This window comes from Macaca mulatta, chromosome 11, assembly GCF_049350105.2.
Source record: "Macaca mulatta isolate MMU2019108-1 chromosome 11, T2T-MMU8v2.0, whole genome shotgun sequence".
NCBI classification, from domain to species: Eukaryota; Metazoa; Chordata; class Mammalia; order Primates; family Cercopithecidae; genus Macaca; species Macaca mulatta.
In genome coordinates, this window is record NC_133416.1 from 20,323,737 (window position 1) to 20,338,870 (window position 15,134).

The following is a 15,134-nucleotide window of genomic DNA, read 5'->3' on the forward strand; positions in this document are numbered from 1 at the left end:
GTTCTTTTGACTTAGGATTGTCTTGGAGATGCGGGCTCTTTTTTGGTTCCATATGAACTTTAAAGCAGTTTTTTCCAATTCTGTGAAGAAACTCATTGGTAGCTTGATGGGGATGGCATTGAATCTATAAATTACCTTGGGCAGTATGGCCGTTTTCACGATATTGATTCTTCCTATCCATGAGCATGGTATGTTCTTCCATTTGTTTGTGTCCTCTTTTATTTCACTGAGCAGTGGTTCGTAGTTCTCCTTGAAGAGGTCCTTTACATCCCTTGTCAGTTGGATTCCTAGGTATTTTATTCTCTTTGAAGCAATTGTGAATGGAAGTTCATTCATGATTTGGCTCTCTGTTTGTCTGTTACTGGTGTATACGAATGCTTGTGATTTTTGCACATTAATTTTGTATCCTGAGACTTTGCTGAAGTTGCTTATCAGCTTAAGGAGATTTTAGGCTGAGACAATGGGATTTTCTAAATATACAATCATGTCATCTGCAAAGAGGGACAATTTGACTTCTTCTTTTCCTAACTGAATAGCCCTCTCTCACCACTCCTATTCAACATAGTGTTGGAAGTTCTGGCTAGGGCAATCAGGCAAGAGAAAGAAATCAAGGATATAGAATTTAAAGCATAAAGTGTGAAATAACCAAAGGAGGAGGTACAGACGGAGGGGGAAAAAATGCTGCAGTAACATTAGAGTTTGAAATATATCATGAAATAGCCCTTTTCTTTTTAAATTATAGTCTTTACATTAAAAACATCACTTGATCTCACAGTCGATAGCTGAGCCAATAAAGTAGCTATTCATCTTCTAGTTTTTAGTTAATAATTTAGTCATGTTCAGCTATCACAATAATTCAACTATCATTTAATAATTCAGTAGAATTTCAAAATGGGTTTTTTAAATGCTCTCAGTTCACCCTTAGGGTAAATAATCTATACAGCATGCATAGCATAATCAGGAAGGAGCAAACACACTTTGAATCTCGGATGAAAGCCACCAAGAACATATGTTCCAAATAACTTTATATCATTGGACTCAGGAATCTTTACATGCAATGTTAATGTATGAGAATATGCAAATTCATGACTTCTACAACATTTTTTTCCTATATTTAACTCACAGGTGGAACGGGCTGAAAAACAATATTCAGCATTTTTGTAGGAATAAGAGTGATAAGTTTTAAATTTTGCAGGTTTAAAAAAATTTATTATGGTCATGCAGGCAAAAAGTTTGCCACAAAGAAATAGATGGCATACTCAAAGTGCATAATCTGAGGCAGAGTTTAATAAAGAAGCAAAAGTGACAGCTCAGATTCAGAGTGGAAACTTGGTAAAGTCATGAGTAACATATGTCGTTATCATTAACTTTTAACTCTTTCTGAACATAAAGCTCACAGATTTAACATAGTATCACAGTTTCACATATACCCTCACTGTTTGAAAAATTCCATTGAATTTTCCAAATTTTCCAGTTTGTTTTTTCCAGTTGAACAATTTGGAAAAACAAAGTCCAAATCTCAAAACATTTCAGCAGACCAATTTATGTACATACAACTTTGGAGGTTAAGGTTTTAGAGTAAAAATCTGTTGCTCTATTAGAAAAGGACAATAAAGGTCAGGAGCTTCATAGTATTTAATACAGTTATAATTACTTATGATAACAGTGTCTAAAATATTTTTTTTATATTTATGGGAAGTAGAAACTTTCTTACCAGATATTTTGGAAGTTAATGAGGGAGACTGATAGTTAATTATAACAACTGAGATATTTCAAGGGTGTAAAGGCATGTTCTAAACAATGATGCTAGGAAACTTGCACCATGAGTGCTTGTGGTCACTGTGCTTCATGTACTTCCTCAGGGCTTCATGTCTTTGACATCTCCTTTCTCTTTCCATTATCCTAAGTCAGTCTTATTTCAGAATCAGACTCAGTCACCTCTCAGAGCTGGGTCACAAATCAGACATGTACGTACAATGTCCTCACAATCTACAGATGAAGGAACTCTTATATACAAGGAGATTGTGGGGGTTCATTTTTCTCTAATCTTGTCCAGGTATACTCACTATGCCTCATATCCTCATTATCATTCTTCATCATCCAATATAAAAGATCTTCCACTCATCTATCTTTTCCTACATTGTTATTTATGTCATGTTTTGAGATTCCTTTCCTTGACCAAACTTACAAACTTCTTACTACCATTTCTCATAACTGAAAAAATTCTGGAAGAATCTAAATGTGTTTATCTTCTCCAGTACTTAGCAGTGAAATTACTTTAAGGTTGTCAGTAGTACAATGCTTAAATTAGTGCAAGCTCATAGGCCTAGTTTTGTAAAATGTGGATTTAAATTTTAAGCATGTTGGATTGATGAGGCAGACCCAGAGATAAGTACTTAGAATCACAGGGACAGCCAGTTAGTGTCATAAAAGAGAGGTACAGCATTTCCTCCTGGGGGCAACCAGATGAGGTAGAAACTCACTGCTCATGCTGCCATTGCCAACACTTGCTAGCAGAAACGCTGTCACACCACTCCTCCAGGCATCTTAGACAATTCAAGTATACTGAGGTGAGGCTTTCAATACTACCCTTTTGCTTCCTTACTGCATACTGAGCACCAATGGATAGATTAGAGTGGGAAGGGTGCTCTCTACCTAAATGCCAAGAGCTCTCTTTGTCTTATTGGCAAAGGCAATGTGGGGGTAGTACATGACAGTAGAAGTATTTTTGAGGAAACAGTAATCCAACCGTAATTTAGATTTGTCCAAAGACTTATACTAAATAGGTTTTCCTACCACTTCTGCTTCTTCACTAAATGTCTCACTTACATCCTTACTGCTGCTGGAAACTAGTTCTTCCCTTAAGACTGCACCCCCATGGAGGCCCAGTAAATGAAAACTGACCAATTTTTCTTTAGTCCACTTATGTTACTGTAGCAGAATTACACAGATTTGCGAATTGATAAAGAACAGAAATTTATTTCTCACGGTTCTGGAGGCTAAGAACTGCATGTCATGGTATTGGCAGGTTTGATGTCTGCTAAGGTCCCGGTCTCCTTTTCCAAGATGATACCATGATTGCTCCATCCTCCAGAGGGGAAGAACGTTGTTCTTCATGTGGTAGAGTAACAGAAGAGAGAGAAGCCCCTCTCGCAATCCTTTTTTATAGCAGCACGAATGCATTCTGAGGACAGAGCACTCATAATCTAAACATCTCCCCTTAGGCCCACCTCCCAGCACTGGGAACTAAGCTTCTAATGTAACGATTTGAAAGGGACAAGATCATTTGAACGTAGCAGAAATGGTCTTTGGACAGCTAACTCTAAATCACACTTTTTTCATGATAACCTCAGAAATACTCATCTTAAAAAGACTTTCCAACCACCTCAGCTTCTTCCTTAAATGTCCTATTTACATTCCCACTACAGCTGGAAACTAGGTCTTCCCTTAAGACTGCAGTCCCATGGATGTCCTATCTAGTGAAAGCTATTTAATCTCTCATTCACCATGTTCTATAACACATGGTTTGCGACTGGAGGTTGGCATATTCTTTCCTCCCCGTGTTAATTTCAGACTATTACTTGGACACTCAAATACAAAACTCTGCTCCTTTTAAAGTTAATATAATATGGCTGTGCCAATCACCTCGTTTTATCGGTGTTATCTTCTGAACTCTTTATTACAGTTTATTATCCATTGAATGTTTTAGTATTTGGGTCATTATTTTACTCTTCTTCCAATATCTTCTAATATCGATAGAAGATGGGAAAATTCTATGGATTTGCTTCTCAGTTCTTGGTTCTTTTATGTCTAATGCTCTCTTATTTAGTCTGCATCTGCCAGCCATTTTGCTACGTCCTCAAAATTCATTCACCTCTGACACAGAGATTCTACACAACCAGTCACCACTACTTTTCATTATTCCTTTTTACATTGTTACCAATGTGTTCTTCCAAGCATTGAGGCCTTTCTCATATTACCTAATAGTGTTTCCCTACCCTCCTCAATCTTTTTTTGTTTCCATGAACTGTTACCTGAAAACATTTAATAATTAGTTAAACCTATTATAACATATATCTCTTATTAGATGTTATCAGATGTTGGGGTACTCTAGATACAGAGATATGGCCTCTCATAAATTGATTTATTGGGAAGTACTCAGAGGAACAACATATTTAAAAGAGGGAAAAAAACTGGGTGCTCCTGTATTGGGTGCATATATATTTAGGATAGTTAGCTCTTCCTGTTGAATTGATCCCTTTACCATTATGTAATGGCCTTGTCTCTTTTGATCTTTGATAGTTTAAAGTCTGTTTTATCAGAGACTAGTATTGCAACCCCTGCTTTTTTTTGTTCTCCATTTGCTTGGTAAATCTTCCTCCATCCCTTTATTTTGAGTCTCTGCGTGTGAGATGGGTCTCCTGAATACAGCAGACTGATGGGACTTGACTCTTTATCCAGTTTGCCAGTCTGTGTCTTTTAATTGGAGCATTTAGTCCATTTACATTTAAGGTTAATATTGTTATGTGTGAACTTGATCCTGCCATTATGATATTAACTGGTTATTTTGCTCGTTAGTTGATGCAGTTTCTTCCTAGCCTCGATGGTCTTTACATTTTGGCATGTTTTTGCAATGGCTGGTACCGGTTGTTCTTTTCCATGTTTAGTGCTTCCTTCAGGGTCTCTTGTAAGGCAGGCCTGGTGGTGACAAAATCTCTAAGCATTTGCTTATCTGTAAAGGATTTTATTTCTCCTTCAATTATGAAACTTAGTTTGGCTGGATATGAAATTCTGGGTTTAAAATTCTTTTCTTTAAGAATGTTGAATATTGGCCCCCACTCTCTTCTGGCTTGTAGAGTTTCTGCTGAGAGATCTGCTGTTAGTCTGATGGGCTTCCCTTTGTGGGTAACCCAACCTTTCTCTGGCTGCCCTTAAGATTTTTTCCTTCATTTCAACTTTGGTGAATCTGACAATTATGTGTCTTGGAGTTGCTCTTCTCGAGGAGTATCTTTGTGGCGTTCTCTGTATTTCCTGGATTTGAATGTTGGCCTGCCCTACTAGGTTGGGGAAATTCTCCTGGATGATATCCTGAAGAGTGTTTTCCAACTTGGTTCCATTTTCCCCCTCACTTTCACGCACCCCAATCAGACGTAGATTTGGTCTTTTTACATAATTCCATACTTCTTGCAGGCTTTGTTCATTTCTTTTTCTTCTTTTTTCTTTTGGTTTCTCTTCTCACTTCATTTCATTCATTTGATCCTCAATTGCTGATACTCTGTCTTCCAGTTGATTGAGTCGGTTACTGAAGCTTGTGCATTTGTCACGTATTTCTCGTGTCATGGTTTTCATCTCTTTCATTTAGTTTATGACCTTCTCTGCATTAATTACTCTAGCCATCAATTCTTCCACTTTTTTTTCAAGATTTTTAGTTTCTTTGTGCTGGGTATGTAATTCCTCCTTTAGCTCTGAGAAGTTTGATGGACTGAAGCCTTCTTCTCTCATCTCGTCAAAGTCATTCTCCATCAAGCTTTGATCCATTGCTGGCAATGAGCTGCGCTCCTTTGCCGGGGGAGATGCAATCTTATTTTTTGAATTTCCAGCTTTTCTGCCCTGCTTTTTCCCCATCTTTGTGGTTTTATCTGCCTCTGGTCTTTGATGATGATGGTGATGTACTGATGGGGTTTTGGTGTAGGTGTCCTTCCTGTTTGACAGTTTTCCTTCTAACAGTCAGGACCCTCAGCTGTAGGTCTGTTGGAGATTGCTTGAGGTCCACTCCAGACCCTGTTTGCCTGGGTATCAGCAGCAGAGGCTGCAGAAGATAGAATATTGCTGAACAGCAAGTGTACCTGTCTGATTCTTGCTTTGGAGGCTTCCTCTCAGGGGTGTACTCCACCCTGTGAGGTATGGGGTGTCAGACTGCCCCTAGTGTGGGATGTCTCCCAGTTAGGCTACTCAGGGGTCAGGGACCCACTTGAGCAGGCAGTCTGTCCCTTCTCAGATCTCAACCTCTGTGTTGGGAGATCCACTGCTCTCTTCAAAGCTGTCAGAGTCGTTTGCGTCTGCAGAGGTTTCTGCTGCTTTTGTTGTTGTTTACTGTGCCCTGTCCCTAGAGGTGGAGTCTACAGAGACAGGCAGGTTTCCTTGAGCTGCTGTGAGCTCCACCCAGTTGGAGCTTCCCAGTGGCTTTGTTTACCTACTTAAGCCTCAGCAATGGCGGGCGCCCCTCCCCCAGCCTCGCTGCTGCCTTGCTGCAAGATCACAGACTGCTGTGCTAGCAATGAGGGAGGCTCCATGGGTGTGGGACCCTCCCGGCCAGGTGTGGGATATAATCTCCTGGTGTGCCTGTCTGCTTAAAGCACAGTATTGGGGTGGGAGTTACCTGATTTTCCAGGTGTTGTGTGTCTCAGTTCCCATGGCTAGGAAAAGGGATTCCCTTTCCCCTTGCGCTTCCCAGGTGAGGCGATGCTTCACCCTGCTTCAGCTCTTGCTGGTCGGGCTGCAGCAGCTGACCAGCACCGATTGTCCAGCACTCCCTAGTGAGATGAACCCAGTACCTCAGTTGAAAATGCAGAAATCACCGGTCTTCTGTGTCGTTCGTGCTGGGAGTCGGAGACTGGAGCTGTTCCTATTCAGCCATCTTGCTCTGCCCCGGTGTTTTCAGTCTTATGGGAAAAGATTTTCCCAAGCACTAGGTAATAGATATTTTCTAAAATTTGAATTTTGGTACTTTAGCCCTCACTAAAACACATACTTTTGTCTATGATAAAATGTGTGTACCCTTAATTTTATTCTTGATACCTGGGCAAATATTCATGCACAGTGATTAACAAATATAATTTTATAATTCTGATGTATGCTAAATTATAGGACTCTCTTCTTCTTGACAAATAAAATTGTCTTTCAATGCTGGGCATGGTGGCTCATGCCTATAATTCCAGCACTTTGGGAAGTGAGGTGAAAGAATTGCTTGAGCCCAGGAATTCAAGACCAGTCTGGGCAACACAGTGAGACCCCATCTCTTAAAAAAATTGTCTTTCAAAATAAGGATTATTTTTTACAGGATCTTCATAGTTATTGATGTTTAGTTGAGTTGAAGTTTATTCCTCTAAATAAACCCTGCATAAAAGTTTTAAATACCTACATTATTAAATAACTAAAAGCTTAAAGTAAACCTCTTATGTTTTAATAAACTATTAAAATAACAAAAACATAAGCAAAAAAAGTAAAACATGGGAATTAAAATTTTTGAAACAAAAATTTAAAAAGATAAGACAACCTTTAATTTTATTTACAAAAAAGATTTTTTTTTCAAAATAGAAAATGGATATATAACAACTACATATGAGAACTTAAAACAATTATTAAAGAACATCAAGTGCAAAGTTATTTTTAAAAGAAAAATAAAAAAAGAATTGCAATACTAGAAAAGATTATCAATGTGTAAGTAAGCAAATCTGAATAAACAAGAACTAGAAAATTAGAATCACTGAATTATCTGAAAATAGAGAAAGGTGACTGCTTGTTTTGAAAGTCATCCGTCCAAAGTATTTATTTTAGTTACATTTCACTTAACCTTGTCTCTTTAACAATGATGTCACACCATGAACATGAAAAAGTTCTCCCCCAACGAATTTTGAGAGTAGCAATCAGAAAATTTATCAAGAAAATTACTTTTTATATTTAAAATAATGAATATATAAAAAATTACATCAAATTCAGCATCCATTCTAAATATAACCCTAAAATCCATATACATAAAAACAAAGCCAATTTTGTTTCAATGGGAAAATATTTTTAAAGTTACATCTATTAAAATTTAGAACAAGATAAGGTTATCTACTGTTACTATTATTATGTAACATTGTTTTTGAATCTCTAGCAAATCAGGTAAAAACATAAAATAGAAAAAAAAAGGTGCAGATATTAGTATAGAAAACACTTTGTCTTCTTCAAATAATTTATCTCAAAAAACCAAGCTCTAGTTTTACTTGAGATTTGAATTTACTTAACAGTGAAATTTGTCACCCTTGCTATATATATTTTCAATATTAGCAATAACTTACAAAATTAGAAATGTAAAAATTTTTATCTACAAAGCTTTCAAAATAAAACTGAATTACTCAGAAATAAATGTAAGAATAACAGTGCAAAAGCCATATTTCAAAAGTAAAACTTCTTAATAAATTATGTAAATAAAAAGAAAAAATGAAAGGCATACCATGTTTCTGGGCAGAAATACTTAATATCACAAAATGCTAATTTACTGAGAGACATATATATAATACAATTAGAGATATTCCAGTTAGAACTCCAAATAAATTGGTCATCATATTTTCAAGTCTTTAATTTTATACAAAAGGACAGATGACACAGAAGATTCAAAACGATGACATTAACAGAAAATGAATAGTGAATGTGAGAATAGACTTATTAATCATTAAATAAATTATAAATCCACTTACCTAAATTCAGTATTGACAAAAGACCAGACCAATCAATTATTTGAATCAAATAATCAGTCCAGATCCCATTTTGTCTAGGAAAAAAATTAAATTGCAGCACTTATAAATATGCTTATGCATATATGCATACTTTAATATATACATGTACACTAGTATAATCTGTAAAGATGTATGTTTGCACATATGTTATATAAGTATAAATATACTTTTTATGTATAGCCCATGACCTTTCAGAATATATATGTGTATATATACAAAAATGTGGAGATCTGGCAAGATGGACAAATAGGAAGAGCTAAGGTCTGCAGCTCCCAGCGAGACCAATGCGGAAGTTGGGGCATTTCTATATTTCCAACTGAGGTACCCAATTCATCTCATTGGGGCTGGTTAGGCAGTGAGTGTAGCCTGTGGAGGGCAAGCAGAAGGAGGGTGGGGTGTAGAATCACCCAGGAAGTGTAAGGAGCTGGGGATCTCATCCCCAAGCCAAGGGAAGCCATGAGGGACTGTACAATCCAGGCCAGATACTATACTTTTCCCACCGTTTTTGCAATCCTCATACCAGGAGATTCCATTATGTGCTGACACCACCAGGCCCTGGGTTTCAAGCACAAAACTGGGCAGCTGTTTGGGAGACACCAAACTAGCTGCAGGAGTTTTTGTTTGTTTGTTTTCATACCCAGTGGTGCCTGGAACTCCAGCAAGACAGAACAGTTCACTCCCCTCACAAGGGAGCTGAAGCCAGGGAGCCAAGTGGTCTGGCTCAGCGGGTCCCACTCCCACAGAGCCCAGCAAGCTAAAGATCACTGGCTTGAAATTCTCACTGCCAGCACAGCAGCCTGAAGTCTACTCGGAACAATCCAGCTTGATGGGTAGAAGGGCGTCCGCCATTAGTGAGGCTTGAGTTGGCGGTTTTTCCCATGACAGTGTTAAAGAGGCCGGAAGTCTGGACTGGATAGAACTCACCACAGTACGGCAAAGCAGCTGTGGCCAGACTGCCTCTCTAGATTCCTCCTCACTGCACAGGGCATCTCTGAAAAAAAGATAGCAACCCTAGTCAGCGGCTAAAAGATAAAACTCCCATCTCCCTGTGACAGAGCACGTGGGATAAGGGGAGTCTGTGGGCACAGCTTCAGCCGACTTAAACGTTCCTGTTTGCTGGCTCTGGAGAGAGAAGCAGATCCTGATAAGGATAATCCTTTCAGCACAGTGCTCAAGCTCTGCTGAGACAGACTGCCTCCTCAAGTGCCTCCTGATTGGCAGACATTTCCCAGCAGGGGTGGACAGACACCTAATATAGGAGCGCTCCAGCTGACATCAGGTTGGTGCCCCTCTGGGATGAAGCTTCCAGAGGAAGAAGTAGGCAGCAATATTTGCTATTCTGCAGCCTTCACTGGTGATACCCATTCACAATTCCTTTGAAGCAATTGTAAATGGGAGTTCATTCATGATTTGGCTCTCTTTGTTATTGGTATATAAGAATGCTTGTGATTTTTACACATTTATTTTGTTTCCTGAGACTTTGCTGAAGTTGCATATCAGCTTGAGGAGATTTTGGGCTGAGATGATGGGGTTTTCTAAATAGACAATCATGTCATCTGCAAACAGGGACAATTTGACTTTTTCTTTTCCTAACTGAATACCCTTGATTTCTTTCTCTTGCCTGATGGCCCTGGCCAGAACTTCCAACACTATGTTGAATAGGAGTGGTGAGAAAGGGCATCCCTGTCTTGTGTCACTTTTTAAGGGAAATGCTTCCAGTTTTTGCTCATTCAGTATGATATTGGCTGTGGGTTTGTCATAAATTGCTCTTATTATTTTGAGATACGTTCCATCAATAGCGAATTTATTGAGAGTTTTTAGCATGAAGAGCTGTCGAATTTTGTCAAAGGCTTTTCTGCATCTATTGAGATAACCATCAGAGTGAACAGGCAACCTACAGAATGGGAGAAAATTTTTGCAATCTACTTATCTGACAAAGGGCTAATATCCAGAACCTACAAATAACTCAAACAAATTTACAAGAAAAAAACAAACAACCCGATCAAAAAGTGGGCAAAGGATATAAACAGACATTTCTCAAAAGAAGACATTTATGCAGCCAACAGACACATGAAAAGATGCTCATCATCACTAGCCATCAGAGAAATGCAAATCAAAACCACAATGAGATACCATCTCACACCAGTTAAACAACAGGTGCTGGAGAGGATGTGAAGAAATAGGAACACTTTTACACTGTTGGTAGGACTATAAACTAGTTCAACCATTATGGAAGACAGTGTGGCCATTCCTCAAGGATCTAGAACTAGAAATACCATTTGACCCAGCCAACCAATTACTGGGTATATACCCAAAGGATTATAAATCATGCTGCTATAAAGACACATGCACACGTGTGTTTATTGCAGCACTATTCACAATAGCAAAGACTTGGAATCAACCCAAATGTCCATCAGTGACAGACTGGATTAAGAAAATGTGGCACATATACACCATGGAATACTATGCAGCCATAAAAAAGGATGAGTTCGTGTCCTTTGTAGGACATGTATGCAGCTGGAAACCATCATTCCCAGCAAACTGTCACAAGAACAGAAAACCAAATACTGCATGTTCTCACTCATAGGTGGGAATTGAACAATGAGATCACTTGGACACAGAAAGGGGAACATAACACACTGGGGCCTGTTGTGAAGTGGGGGCAGTGGGGAGGGATAGCATTAGGAGATATACCTAATGTAAATGATGAGTTAATGAGTGCAACACACCAACATGGCACATGTATACATATGTAACAAACCTGCACGTTGTGCACATGTACCCTAGAACATAAAGTATAATAAAAAATTAAAAAATAAAATCAATAAAAATATCATATAACATTTAAAAAGTAAATAAATAAAAATAAAATGGAAGATTATACTTCATGACCACACAGTCTAAATTGGTTTATTTACCTGAAAATTATGAGATATTTTCAGAAGTGTCACATAGGTGGACATTTGACAACAAATAACAGAAGTGCTATTATCAATAAGGTAATTTGGTTAGTGCTTTGAGACATTCTTGAATAGTAGCACACAGTTTGCATAACAGATTGTGTAACAGTTAAATATAGTTTATTATTTTCTTTTTTTCTGATAATCAGAGTAAATATATAGATGGGCTTGTATTTCAATTTTGAATTTGTCTTTGAATTTCTATTCAGATGATTATACATTTTATTATGCAGTTTTCAGCAATTCCCTCATTTCAATCAATATTTTTTTCTTGCTTAAAGATTAGTGTGCATGTGTTTGTGTATGTGTTTGTGTGTGCGCGCTTATCTCAGATATAAAGGACCTTTGTTTCTGTAAATGTATTTACCATCTTTTAAGTGTTTACAACAATTGCTTATCTTTTATTCTCCAGTGGATTTTTCAAACTGGTCTTTAGTTTGGGAGTACATACACACATATTATGCCAAAAACTTTTACAAAATCTGTTCCTTTTAGGGTGCTTAGTTACTAGACAAGCCCTTTCATATTCCTGTACCTCAGTTTTCATCATTTATGATGTAAGGTAATTGTGTCTATCTTTAAGATTGCTGTGAGTATCGATGTATTCATGTACATGAAGTGTGCCCAACTTACGATAAACAAGCTAAGTGTTAGCTAGTATTTTTCTCTGGGTAATTCACATCTTAGTATCCATTGGAAACACATGAAGAAAACCGTTTTAAATAAATTAAATTAAAACATTGATTTCTGAAGTGGTTATCATTGTAAAATCATTCTTTTTAAATTCTTTTGAACATGCAAAATGAAATTTGGATTAATAACTTTATACTCTACCAACATATCATAAAGTTGCTTAGTGTTTCATTACGTTCTTTAGTCATAAGATTTGCTATGTTCTTCTGATTTTCATCATAACTTTTTTTTTTTTTTGAGATGGAGTCTCACTCTGTTGCCCAGGCTGGAGTGCAGTGGCGCAATCTAGGCTCGCTGCAAGGTCCACCTCCCATGTTCATGCCATTCTCCCGCCTCAGCCTCCCAAGTAGCTGGGACTACAGGTGCCTGCCACCACGCCAGGCTAATTTTGTTTTTGTATTTTTGGTAGAGATGGGGTTTCACCATGGTATCCAAGATGATCTGGATCTCCTGACCTCGTGATCTGCCTGCCTTGACCTCCCAAAGTGCTGGGATTATAGGTGTGAGTCACTGCACCTGGCCCATCATAACTAGTTTTAATTACTCACATATATTAAAAAAATTTAGCTGACACTTATGACAACCTCAAAGGCTTTCCAATCCAGATCCTAACATCCAAGGTATTCCATAATTATAACTCTTAAGTAATTTTTCCATTCAGTTTTCTAAGAAGACAAATTGAACTTCTTGCTTCTCTCCATTCATGATTTACATGATTCTTGCCACTTCAAATAAACAGTCCTTATTTTTCAGGTTGGTAGGCTTAAAAATCTGAAGAAAATGCTTAATAACATGCAATTAAGTTTTGATATCAACTGCGCTCAATATCTTATCACTAATAACCATACACACATGGGAAATAAATCGGTTATTTTTTCCTGCTCTAGGCTTGCTACATCTGTAAGGCTTAGCTAAAATGGCTTCAACTAGCACATGTAAAGGGGAGAAGTTTATGATCAGAGTTTTTACACAGGTCTTGTTCCAGTGCAACCTTAGAGATATCTTTTCTTGGGTGAAAAAGATATGGAGCAGTAATGATGAAAGCTCCTGTATGGTAAGACACCAAAATAAATATGAGGTTACTTACAGCCAGAATACGAGTGACTGAAAAATGAGGAATGGAAGCATCAATCACTAGATGTTATAAGAAATAATTTGTATCAGTAATATATAAATAAGCATTTAATATTATGTCTGGAATTTGAATCTTGAAAAAATTTTTATACCAAATTTTCACAATGTCATCAAAGGATTGCAGTTCCAGGGAAGGTGGAGTAAGCAAATGCTTTCCTTTTACTCCCAAAGAATACAACTCTAAATCTCATATAGAATTCATAGACCAACTCTCTGAGAATACTAAAAATAAACTATCAACAGGCAGCTTAGAGAAGAACATCAGAATTCAACATCTCATCAAATCTGTAATAAGTTTACTATATGTTTCTTCTTTTGGTATCTTCCTTTTGGAAGTGAACCCAACTAAGAATCCAGAAAGAAGTAAGCAATATTGGGCAGACAGAGAAAAACAGAAATATTCTGAGAAGTAGAGGGAACCCCTATAACTGAGAGAGAGTAAGCAAAAAGTCTTATTTGGTTTATCATTTCTTCCCTTTCTTCTTTACACAGCTACCAAACAATCCCACAATGACAATAGGGGCCTGTAGGAAGCAACATTCTAAGGAGTGGAAAACTTCCTCTCTATAGAGTAAGCCTAGGTTCTATAAGACCAGGGGAAAAAAACCCTTTTCTTTATTTTGTTTCTCTATCTCCTACTCTTGCTGTAGGTCTCTGTCTCTGCCACGTGTCTATCGGTACAGTGTGGTCACAGAAATGAGCAGTGTCTCCTGGCACACCAAATAAGGGAGCCCTTGGGAAACAGAAAGTACTTGGGAGATAGCAGAACTTGGGAAAGCGATTTCATAAAGTTAAGAAACTCTGTCACTCACCTCCAAACTGCAGACCTGTGAATCTGATACAAATTAGCATATCAAAGATTTTGAGAATGGAACTACAAAGCTTTTGTCCACCCAGGTCCTAGACTGACCACCAGGTGACTCAAAAATGGGACAGATGTGAGTAACAATGAAAGGCTTTGAAAACTGTAGTGATATTAGATCATCAGCTGAAATAATGTTGGGTGGAATTTTTAGCTCAAGTCTAACAAGGTCAGCTCTTTACAACAACAACAAAAAATCTACATGCTCCATAATATCTAAGCAATGCCTACCTGCTCATAATGCAATATTCAAAATATACAGGATACAACAGAAAATTACTCATGTTATAAAAAAATTTGAAGCTCACCAGTCACATGGAAATATCAACTGAGGCCAAAGACAAGATGACATACATGTTGAAATTATCAGACAAAGTCCCAAAAGTAGGTGCTATAAAATTCCTTGAATGAATAATTGTGAATAATCTTGAAACAAATAAGAAAAAAACAGAAAGTGTCAGCAAATAGAGCCATAACAAAACACCAAATGGAAATTATAGGGCTAAAATACACAACAATTAAAATGAAAATAATCACAAAATTGACTCAATGGTAAAATTAAAATGACACAAAATAATTAGTAAACTTGCATATAAAGCAGTAGAAATAATCAACTATAAACAACAAGAAAACAAGATGAAAAAATATGTAGACAAGACCTCAAGACCTGTGAAACACCACCAAAAAAAAAATCTAACATCAGTGTTACATATTTAGTGTTAGATTAGTGTGATTGCAGTCCAAGACAAAGAGTATAATAATTGTAGCAGAGGGAAAATAATATTTGAATAATGACACAAAACTTTCCTAGTTCAGAAAAAGACATAAACCTACAGATTCAAGAATATGAGAAAACCCTAAATAGAATGAATGTAAGAAAAACCATGCCTAGCTTTATTGAAATCAAATCACTGAAAATTAAAGATGTAGAAAAAAAAAAACCTTAAAAGTAGCAAGAGAAGAAAAACACATTGCCTATAGAAC